The following is a 12,353-nucleotide window of genomic DNA, read 5'->3' as shown; positions in this document are numbered from 1 at the left end:
GAGAGAGAGAGAGAGAGAGAGAGAGAGAGAGAGAGAGAAGAGAGCTTTCCCATTCTAGGGCTAGTCCTCCCTGATCCTTTGTCGGCCTTAGCAGCCGAAAGAATGCAAACCCATTTATATTTATGCAAATTTTTGCAGCAGATTTAAGGGGGGGGAGGGAGAGGCTTGTGTTTTTAAAAAACCTCTTTCTAAATATCAAATTTCAATTACTCACAGCTTCGTTTATTTGCACGATAGAAACGATAAAAAGCTACATATAAACTAAAAGTGCAATTAAATCACTTCAAAATTTAAATATTCTACCAAGTCTTTTCCATTTCTAAAATGCTGAAGCAAAAGTACATCACGAGTATGATTTACAGATTCGCGAAATGTCTGAAGCCAGTCTCCATGCTAGAGAAATGTCGATTTGCAACACCACTAGTGAAAACGGTTAGACACGATCCATATAAATCAATTGGTTTTTAAAAATTGAAAATATTTACCAACCTCATAAAGTGCAGCAGTGCTTAAATCCAGCAAATTGAGGCATACAAGGTAGAAATGGAAATGAAAAAAAGTCCAAAAAAGGAATTCTTTTTGTCTATCTGTATTTTGTATTTTAAATATTCAGAAACCAGCAGAGACTCTGTCGGCCATTTTGGCTTGAACTAACTCTCTCGCTCACTCTCCCTCCTGCTCTCTCTCTCCCCCTCTGTCTCTAAAGGAAGCAGCTTTTTGTGACCTTCAAATAGAGGCGGATCACGTGACTTCGGGTAGGTTTGTCAATCAGGAAAGGGGAGGGAGCTGGAATTGAAGCTGCCTTAAAGCGACAGCAGCCCCTTTCCACCGGCTTTCATTTGTGCAATGCTGTTACTTATACTCCCGCCTACAGAGACTGCATGTGAAAGTGGCAACACCATAAGGGTAACAGATGAGCAAAATAGAAAAACCTTTATTGGTTTATAGAAATATGCTCAGTTGCTAACGATGCTTGCAGATCCTGGATCTGATCTTGGCTCCCTTGCTAGTTATTCTCTAGATGTTTGGGCAAGAACAGACTGGCAAACTGCTCTTTGAAAGGGGGCTTAAACAAAGCTTTACCTAAACAAAAAGAGAATTTAGTTCTTAGATTAAAACGAAACAGGACACAGCTGATTTCTAGCTACCTCTAAAATACACAAAAAGACAGGAAGTTACTATACCCACTCATAAACAGAGTGTCAACTCAGGGAGGTTAAACAGCACCCGATATCCGAACAGCTCAGCAAAGAGGAACAGGAGAGCCTGAACTTGGTGCCTATTGTATGAGTACTGTACTTTGTGGCCTCTCCCCCAAACCTAAGACTGAGCCAGGGCTTCACCACTGGATTCCTCCAGGCTGGGCAGCTCTGAGTCATCTTTAATCCCTTCCCTGCTGAGGAAGGCGCTTGGAGACTAGGCACTCAATTAAAGCCTACCTAGCTTCCTGTGGTCCAAGTCCCTCCTCCTTAGAAACGTCTTGACTCCTCTACCCTAGAAAACCCACCCAGGGCTTGAAGCACATGTCCATCCAGCTCCACCCCCTCACCTTCCCCCCCACCCCACCCCCAACCCGTTCTCCGTTTTGGCAGGTGTGCTGTGGAGATGGGAAGTCATGGATACCTTGGTTTGTTTGTTTGTTTCTTCCTTCCTTCCTTCCTTCAATTTTTTTCTTATGTGCATTAGTGTTTTGCCTGTATTTATATCTGCGTGAGGGTGTTGGATCCCCTGGAATTGGAGTTACAGTTGTGAGCTGCTGTAGTTGTGGGTGCTGGAATTGAACCCAGGTCTTCTGCAAAAGTAGCCAGTGCTCAAAACTACCAAGCTATCTCTCTAGCCCTTGGTTTCTTTGCCTTCGTGGCTCAAGTTAGTCACAGGCCAGGAGTGGTGGTGCAGGCTGGTAAACTCATCATAGGGGCAGGTAGATCTCTGCTCTATGTAGCAAGTTCCAGGTAAACCAGAGATGGCATGTGACCCTGTCTCAAAAAGTCAGTCACTACCCAAAACAAGCATCTTGAGCCTCCCAGTCTAAGCCAGGCCTTCTTGCTAATCATTCCTAGTACATGCTTTATTACTGTAGAGTTGTTTCGTTTTATGACAGAAACAGCTTAATGTTGGTCTTTCCCTACAGACTGTCAACAGTCTGTGGTCAAACACCACTATTTTCCCCATCTTCAGTGAGGTGTTACCCTGAACTCCAAACAGCAGCTGAATGAATGAATCAATGAAATCACCGAGAGCTCTGTTCAGAAGAGCTGGGCTAAACAGACGATAACAAACAAATATAAGTACTTTAGGGGAAATGAATGTCGGAGATCTCCAGGAATCCCTATCCATTCTATCTATTTTAAGGTTTCTTTACTGACATAACGAAGCAGAAATAGTAAGCTGGCCAAGATGCTTCTCTCAACAAACTAGGCTGAGTGGCCAGTCAGCAGAGAACCCAAGGACTCTAAAGGCCAGGCTTTCCTTAGAGAAAAAAAAAAAAAACCTGTTAAATCCATTGAAACGCTAAGTGTTTGTCTTTCTGGCTTTTGATGCCTTTACATTATGCCCCTCCACTTTTCCGCTCAGAAAAGAACAGAAAAAGAGCTGCTTCGGGGCAAGTAGAGGCACTGCCCAGTCAATCTGGCAGCGCAGATACTCTGTGGTTTTAAGTGTTTCTATTGTCTGCACTGCACTGAGAAGGATGCAGAGACCTGGACTGACAGTTTTAAGTTTGACATTCATTTTTGTGCAGAGGAGGTGGGCACAAAGAACAAGCTATAAAATTCTTCCAGAATCCTAGTGGTCTGAACTTTCCTTCCTGGGATGATATGTCTGGTGAAGGCAGGAAACTCCCAGGCTGGAAACTCTGAACATTAATCTATTTCTATCCTTCCAATACCTTCCAGATGAGTTATGGAAACCTTAGTATGCTCAATAAATGGAAACCTGTGGGAGACTGGCTGACTACACAGCCACCTTGTTTCAATTTGTGATGGTCACAAATTTTTATTCTGCTGTCTCTATTCTCCAAGGTACAGTATTCTTATTCAGATGTTTAAATCTGTTTCCTGTTTTATTTAAGACTACATAGAGCTTCTTACACTGTTCCCTCTTATAACCTTCCTTCACCTGACCAATTTTTATACAACCCAGGTCTATAGACATATTGTTATATAGAACATATGCTGGTGGGAAACACCTATACTTCCAACATTCAGGAGTTTAAGGCCAGTCTCAGGCAACATCGTGAATTTGAGGCCAGCCTGAGTTACATGAGACTCTGTCTTAAAAAATAAAAAATGGGCTGAGAAGAGAGCTCTGTCAGTAAATCATTCGCCATGCTGTAATCATCCATGTGAAAAAAGCATCTGAACAGTAGAGACTGGCCTCTAGCCTCCACATCCACTGGCATGTGCATGAACACACCCACAAGAAATAAAAAAGATACTTGAATAAAATATTTATTGATAATAGAGCATGAAAAATATTTTAAAATAATTCTTTGATATAACTGTAACATCAATGTTTATTAAATATAAAAACAAATGCTCATATTAATGAAATACGTGTATTTAATTATTTTTACATGAATTAAATCTTGGCTGAATATTTGATACTGCAGGACATGGGGAATCTTTAATATTTTCAGAGCTGATCAATATTTTGATTTTATAATCACCAACACTGAGAATACCACTTCTCATAGATGTAGCACAAAACGGCAGAGACGCATTTAGGGCCATTTCAGAAACCCCTAGAACTCTCTCCTAATCCAAGCCAAAATTCATTCAAAGACATATATTATTAACGGTGACTTAAACAGCAATCTTTAAAATCTAACATTTTAACACAACAATACAATCCAGAGATACACCAATTTATACTTAATGCTGAGGAATGACATAGGGAGATATGTTAAGTCTTTGTTTTCCATAATTAAACCATTATGTTCCTATAAGAGTTCAACAGTTTTGGAGGAAAGGAAAAACACTGCAGTCAGAACATACAATAGTCTTGAGTCTGAGCCAAGGTGTTTCAGGCAACAGCTGCTGGCACTGTACTGTGTGAAAGCATGTGTAGTGCAAAGTGCATGTGCTCTGTGTTCAGAAGCAAGGCTACAGTGAAGCCCTATGATGGACACAGGTGAGCGCTGTTGCAAACACTTCACCTGAATTATGCATTGGACTTTGGAATCAATTTTTAGTCACTCTGCATTCAGTAATGTTTTACTGCTGCCCAATATTTTTACAACCCTCACATTCATCTCTACAATCCCATATAAGATCACAATCCACAGATTTAAGAAGTTAGGGCTGAAGAAATGGCTCAGTGGTTAAGGCTAGTTGCTGCTTTTCTAGAGGACCTTGATTTTATTCCTAGCACCCACAGGACAGCTCACAACCATTTATAATTCCAGTTCTAAATACTCCCACACCCTTTTCTGGCCTCCATACACGGTACACAGATGTACATGGAGGCAAAACACCCACCCACACACAAAAAGTAACATAATAATAAGGTTGAAAAGATGCTAGGGCCTAGTATACAAAAGCCCTGGATTCAATAACTATTACCTATAATACAAACCTGCAGCAGAAAGAAATAAAAAGATCTAAAAGCCAGCTGGAGCTATATAGCTACACAGTCCTGTCAGGAATTATGAAGGGAAAAAGGATTCGAAATTGAAACTAAGGAAAAATTAAGGCACTCACTGTGGTAAAGCACAAATGTAATACTAGCACCTAAGAGGTAGAGGGCAGAGTATTGGGGATTCAAGGCCAGTTTCAGGTTCACAGAGTTCAAAGTCAGAACAGGCAATGTGAGGACTCTGCCTCACAACAAACAAGCAAAACAAAACAGCAGGAAAAGAGTCCAGCAGAAGTCCTACATGACTATCAACTAAATCAGTTGCTTTTAGCCAAAGAATTTCAGAATCAAAAATATAAAAATTCTTTTAAAATGTGAGAGCAATAATAAATCAAATCATGAATTTATATAGAATGTATCTCTCATTGTTTCTATAACGGGATAGAGCCTTCAAAGTCTGCAAACACAAGTATACCAAGGACCTAGGCAGTCTTACAGCTGCATTGAGAGATATGGCGTGAGATTTGTTTCTAGCTCACTCTTCCTTCTTACTGAGAACACACCCTTGATCAGTGCTTCTCAAATTGTTGGTTGCGACCCCTTGGGCAATCCTCTATCTCCAATAATATACTCTGATTCATAACAGTAGCCATAACAGTAGCAAAATTACAGTTATCAAGTAGCAACTAAAATAATTTTATGGCTGGGGGTCACCACAACATGAGGAACTGTATTAAGGGATTGTAGTGTTAGGAAGGTTGAGAACCACTGCTCTAGGGTAAAAGCTATTTGCTTCCTTTGACCACTTTCCAGATGTTGCCACATTCCCTGAATAGTGCTATCTTCCTCCAACTTTCCTTAGCATGCCTGAGATCCTACAGTCAATTTTCTAGAGTATTGTAGAAGTCAGGAAACTAGAAATGGACTGAGGGGAGGGGAAGAAAGATTTTAAGGTAGAAGTGACAGTAGAATACATATGAAAGGGAATTATGGGAAGTGTTAATTGGGGGTAGTAGTGGGAAGGGAAGAGAAAAGGATACCTAACACTAGGGATATTTGAAAAAGCCATTGGCCCAAAGAGATGATTTAGTGGATAAGAGCACTGGCTGCTCTTGCAAAGGACCTGGGTTTGATTTCCAGCATCTATATGGTATCTCACAACTGTCTGTAACTCCAATTCAAGGGGATCTGATATCCTTTCCTGGCCTCTGAAGGAACTAGGTACATGCATGGTGCATATACAAACATGTAGGCAAATGCTCATATACATAAAAATAAATCTAAAACAAGAAAAACTCCATATGTAAATGTACTGTTTCATAAGTGGGCTGTGTGTGTGTGTGTGTGTGTGTGTGTGTGTGTGTGTGTATGAGAGAAACTGGAATGACCCTAAACAGGATAATGCTCCTCCCAGAAGCTACAGACTGCCAAACAAAAAAAATCTAGTGCTGATGGGTGGTAGTGGTGCACACTTTTCATCCCAGCATTCAGTAGGCAAGGGGAGGTAGATCTCTGAGTTTGAGGCCAGCCTGGTCTACAAAATGAGTTTCAGGACAGCCAGGGCTACAGAAACCTTTTCTCAAAAAACAAAACAAAAAACAAAAAGAAAACAAAAGGTCTAGTGCTAAGAGAGATATCTGCCCCTCAAGGTGTTGGTCAGAGATGCCCTAAGGATCCCCAAAACAATACAGGCTACTGGCACTGCTCTTGATTGCACACCAGGTCTTGATGGTAAGATCTTATTGCTCAATACACCACAAACTTTGGTCACAGGACATGAAGAAATCAAGTTGATACTAATAGGAAAGTTTCTTTTCTTGCTTGCTAGCTTTCAAAGTACTGGAAGGTGCTATGTAGCCTGCCGGAGAAGGAAAGTCCACAGTCTTACCCAGCTGTGAATCCTGCAAGCTACAATTAGGACCAGACTGCCAAGATATGCCAATTGCCCCAATAGTGACACAAATGGCATAGAAGTAGCCAACGCTGTTCTGGTTGGATTTAAGGCCTGACACTCCAAGAGAAGAAACACATACTTGGTACTGTAAATTGATCCCATTGAACCCATGGGTGAGAAAACCATAGGCTCTATGGGGTTAACCTACTATTATTATTTTTCAAAACTGACATGGTATCAAATTACTCTCTAAAGACCTATATCTTTTCTTAGATTAGTACTGCAGTTCTCAGGTCTCATCGAAGAAGCTTATTTGTGCAGTAAACAATGGTTAATGTAGAAACATACCTGATCAAAGTATAAAGAATATGTGTCTGTAGAGTTTTCAGTCATAAATGGGATCTCTATACAATATAGCTCCCCCAATCCCCCTTGGCTCAGAGAAAATCTTGAGAGAGGGAATAAAAAGCTTTTAAGAGACAGGGAGGGATCAGAGAAAGCAGTGGCTCCTGGACATGACAGTATCAATATACTCTTGAACTTCTATCAGTGAGGGTATCCTACACAAGGTCAAGTCTTTCAACATTCTAGCATAGAGAAAGAAAGGCCTCATAAGCCCCCACCTTAGCCAAGGAGCTACTGGTAGTTGATGGGTGTTAGAGAAGGGAAAACATTTGTTTTCTTTAACAGTATGGTCCCTCATAGATCAACCATGCTCCAGTAGATGGTTCAACATCCATGCATTGATGATTGCACAAACTAGACATAAAGCTAGAAACAAAGGGTCAGAGATGATTAAAATATACGCTGTATATCAGTTGGGTATAGTGATGCATGCCCTTAATCCCAGCACTGGGAGATGGAGGCAGACAGAATGAGTCTCAGTCCAGTCGGGGCTATACAGTGAGATTCTTGTCTCAAACAAACCAGTAAAGTAAATAGAGTATACACAGAAATCCTCAAAGATTTAACAAAAATATTATACTAACAAAAGAAAATTGCTCAATTCAAATTCACTGTCTTATGTTTTATGGTGGAATATCTCGCAATTTTAGAAGTTAAGCTTAAGCCCATCAACTACTTTTGAGAAGTGTGTGGGGGAGAGGGAGGTGTGGATTAAAGCTCATACTTTGCATATAGATATTCCAATTTTCAGTATTATTTTTGGAAATGTCTCATAATTTTTTTCTTGCATCTTTGTCAAAGCTTATTACCCATACATGAGAGTTTATTCCTGGCCTCTCACTATTTGTTCCATGATTTATAGTCTCTATTTTGGTGTTGACAGATTATTATCTTGATTACAAGATATTATGTTGATAACATCTGATTATTTGAAAAAATTGTTTTTATTATTTTATTTTATATTACATTCATTTTCTTCTGTTACACAAAACATAAAAAATTACACATCTGCAGTATAGCCTGTTTCATTGCCTATATATATTGTATAATATTTATATAAAGTTAAACATATCTACCCTCCCACACACACATACACATAAAACCTAAAACCATGCAGAGAGGCAGGCTTTGGGCTCCGGGTTCAATAGTCACTATTTGAGCATTCACTGTGTAGTAGGTATTTTCCAGGTCCAGGAAGCTGTAAAACTGTTTATTATCATCTGGAAAGACAGTGGTTAAACACTTGCCTATTATATGTGAGGCCCTGGTTTCAGTTCCTAGCACTGCAGATTCAATCAATCAATCAATCAATCAATCAATCAATCAATCAATCATGGTGTCATAATGAAATGAGAGAAAAAATTTCACAGCAGAGGTCAGATTTAAAATTCTGAACCGAGTTTTCATTTTCTCTTCCTCTTTTCATTTTTCCTCCCTCATTCTCAGTCTGGTTGGTTGGTTGGTTGGTTGGTTGGTTGGTTTTTTATCCCAGGCCTGGTCACACTGACTGTGTGGTGGAACATGGTCCTCCTTCTCCTCTCTCCTGAGTGCTGGTGTTATGGAGGCAGGCCACCAAGCTTAGTTTTACTAGGTGCTGGGGATTGAAGCAGGAGCTTTGCATATGGTAGGTAGGAGCTATTCCAGTTTAGCTATGCCTCCAGTCCCTTAAATACAGTACTAAAGGAGGAGGCTTGCCGTTTGCCAGGTAAAGGAAACTATAGACACTAAAGCAAAGGCGTTTCTAAATTTTTACTAATTTTAATGCTACCAAACAATGCAACTAAGGTGGAGGATGAGAAAAATGTGAGTTCTGTTTCTATGGTCTTACCTTCAACATAGTTGGAAGGCAGAATAGAATCCCAAACTACCTGGGGATCCCAATACACCTTGGATCCAATAATCTTCAGATTACTGTTGGAAATTAGAATGCTACTATCAGACTCTGTTATATTTATAAATTAGAATTTTAAAGAGGCTTGTTTTATTACATTTTCTTTTCTTTTTGTTTCTCTCTTCCTTTTTTCTTTTTTCCTTTGCTTGCTTGCTTGTTTGTTTGTTTGAGAAAGGATCTCTCTACGTATGTAGTCTTGGCTGTCCTATAACTTGGTATAAAGACCAGGCTAGCCTCATACTCATGCCTCTCAAGAGAGATCTTCATGCTTCTACCTCCCAAATGTTGGGATTAAAGGCAACAACACCATGATCAGCTTTATTGTTATTTTGTGTGTGTGCACATACCTTTGTATGGGTGTCTGCATAGTGTTAAATAGAGTGGCTAAACATAGGGCAAAGAATAGTACAGCAACAGGACCTTTGCTTTGCTTGAGACTAAGCTGAGGACCTTGTATTTGCAAGGTAAGTGTTCTACTATTGTGTTCCAAGGCTAGCCTAGGGATCTTTAATCTGATCTAGGGTATCTATCTATTAAAATGTATATGATATGTGAGTGACTGTGGGTATGCACATGAATAACTCATGTGGAAGTTGGAGGACAACACTTGGGATGCCATTCCTTCCTTTCACCTCTATATGGGTTTCAGGGCTCGCACTCAAGTTATGGAAATTGTGTACCAAGTGCTTTTACCTACTGAGTTCCCTGGTAGGACCATGAGTACATTTTTATGAGTTGTTCTTTGTTATAAGATGAATTCATTCATAGGCTGATACTATTTTGTTGTTGAAGACAGGTTCTTCTACATCAAAAAATGACTCAACTCACTGTAGACTTGAGGATGGCATTGAACTTCCCATTCTTTTGCCTCCATCTTTGAGTGCTGGGATTCATACATGATGCATTACCATATCCAATTTATATTATGTGTTCTGGGGATCAAACCCAAGGCTCTGGTACATGCTAGCCAAGCAGTCTACCTTGCCACCACTGATCTTTGAACACTGGGCAACACAGCAACCTGACGTGAACACAATTATGCAAAAACCTCTTTAATAGACTGTGCTTTCAGATATTTGGTCTTTCAAAAACATCAAATGAAGAATTAATAGATTCAATAAATAAGTATTTGCTAGAAAAACTGGATCACTTTAGTGACTTTAATAGACTAGAGACATGTATCATGTATCCTTTGAGGATGAGAGTCAATTTCAGTATGGAGGTTCAAAATGAAGATTTATTAGAAAGTGAAACTGAAAAAGGAAAAGGACAGAATGAAAGAGGGCAAACCCATCAGCACATGAAAAACCAACACTTAGCTTGAAAATCACTTACAATAAATGCTCTTCCCATGAGTGTCAAAGAAAAACAGTATCAAAACTAAATCAAAAGCCTTTGTGAATGAAACATTATCTGAAACAAGCTCTCCAAAAGCATGATGAAAAGTGTCTGGCCAGTCTAGCCTGGAATTCAGAGATCCACCTGCCTCTGCTGGGATCAAAAGGGTACACCACCATGCCTTACATGATGACCTTTCTAAACACAGCATGAGCAAATACTTGCTCATACACTGTACCATGTGTAGTAGTTGCTTCTCCTCACAGCTGTGACCAAGTACCTGCCTGGCAAGTTTAAGCTTCATCAAGTTGACTGGATTTAATATTACCTAGGAGACACACTTTGAGGTGTGTCTGTGAAGATGTTCCCAGAGCTGTTTAGCTGAGGGAAAATGCACACTGAATGCGGGTGGCCTTATCCATGGGCTAAGGCCTTCCACTGAATGGAAATGACAACAGGTGATGACATGAGCATTGGCATTCATCTTTCTGGTGACTGAGTGTGACATGATGTGACCAGCTGCCTCACACTCTCTCTCCACACACCATGATGGATTCCCTCAAACTGTGATCCTAAATAAATCCTTTCTTCCTTAAGCTGCTTTTGCCAAGTACTTTTGACAGACCACAATGGCAGAGCATTTACCTGGCATTTACAAAGCCATAGGTCCAATCACAAGTACCACAGGAAACAAAACAACAACAATAACAACAAAATCAACAAAACAAAGAAATGAAAACTTTATTTTTCCTCAAACAAAAGAACACAGCTACTTTGCTCCTGATACTCACAGAGGGCAAACATAGTTAGGAAGAGAAGATACTTTTCTGCCTAATTATTTCACAACAGAGTAACAGAGCAGACCCAGAATGAACAAAAACAAGCAAGGGTAGAACTAGACTTTAGTGCTCACCTAACAAGTGCAAGACCTGCATTCCATCCTTAGCACCGAACCAAACCACACAGCAAAGCTTCAGGGGCTTCTAGAGAATGGTAAAGATATCACAAGATACTCAAGTTTGATGTGCTAAAGAATAGTAAGGATATCACAAGGTACTAAGTTGGATGTGCCATTTGAAACTCTCTAAAAGCAGAACACACACATGTGCAGAATCTGTCCCTCACGGATTCCTGCCCACTAAAAAAAGCCAACTCAGGACAGGTTACAATTACCAAAGAGGCCTTTGAAGACAAAGACAAATTTGTTTAGGAAACGGATGCTAGACCTCTAAAGAGCAGAACTTTCCTTTGTGTCCAGGAAGAAGTCTTCTTGCCCTTTCACTGTTTTTTCCCAACTTCCTATTCTTCATAAGCCTTTGGCCTTGACTTCTGTTACTGTGCTAACCACAGTCCCTTCAGGAGCACTGCTCAGGGACAACTAAAGGACTGACAGAATAATACTGTAAGCACCTTACAGTCAGCAAAATCTGGAACCAAATCTTAAATTCCATTTTGAGTGGTAATGACACAGGTAGATCTCTGACTAAAATGGAGACAATATACTCAAAGTAGAAATGACACTGGAGCTGGAGAGAGAGCCCCAACTGCTCTCCCAGAGGATAAACGTTTGATTTCCAGCATTTAAAGAGCAGCTCACAACCATGTGTAACTTTGGTTGCAGGGAATCTGATACCCTCTTCTGGCCTCCGCAGGTATCAGGCATACATGTGGTACACAGATATACATGCAGGTAAAACTCCTATACACATAAAATAAGTACATCTTTAAAGAAAAAAAAACAAAACAAAGCAAAAAAAAAAAAAAGACTGAGCCAGTAAGATGGCATGTATCTACTGTGAATACGGAAAGCCCTTGACAAATGAAACTGTGATTTTTATAAGACAATATTGTGGGGTAGAAGTGTGGGTAGGAGCCATGGAGAAAATCACCTGAAGTATTTCTCCTCCCTTTTCACGGAACCAAATAGGTGTCTGGCGTTCTAATTCCCTAAAGAGGAATTGATGCCACCAGCTCATCTAAAATGAAAGTGCAGTAGACAGAATGAAGCAAAGTTAGGATTTATACTGTGAGCTATTTTTAAAACTGTTAGCTTAGCAAATTAAAGGGCTGTGAAGATCTCCTGGTTTCCATTCACAACAAACACAAGACAAGGCACTCCCCTTTATGAATCTGGCCTCCTGGCAGCAGTCTATTCTGCATAATTCATTCCTAAGGGTTTAGGAAACATCATTTTCTTAAGATCTACCAAAATAAACTATTTTCTAGGAAAAAAAAAGAGGGAGAAAGATG

At 40.0% G+C, this 12,353-nt stretch overlaps 1 protein-coding gene across 4 annotated transcripts in view; it reads right to left on the bottom strand.

Moving 5' to 3' along the window:
• Tnrc6b (trinucleotide repeat containing adaptor 6B) overlaps positions 1–12,353 on the bottom strand; it is a 206,444-nt gene that overhangs the window by 118,431 nt on the left and 75,660 nt on the right. The window lies entirely within an intron of this gene.

The sequence above is a fragment of the Grammomys surdaster genome, unplaced genomic scaffold (genome assembly GCF_004785775.1).
Source record: "Grammomys surdaster isolate TR1022 unplaced genomic scaffold, NIH_TR_1.0 125852, whole genome shotgun sequence".
In the NCBI taxonomy this organism is placed as follows: Eukaryota; Metazoa; Chordata; class Mammalia; order Rodentia; family Muridae; genus Grammomys; species Grammomys surdaster.
Note: the sequence above shows the minus strand (reverse complement) of the source record. Positions and strands in the feature narration are given on the sequence as shown.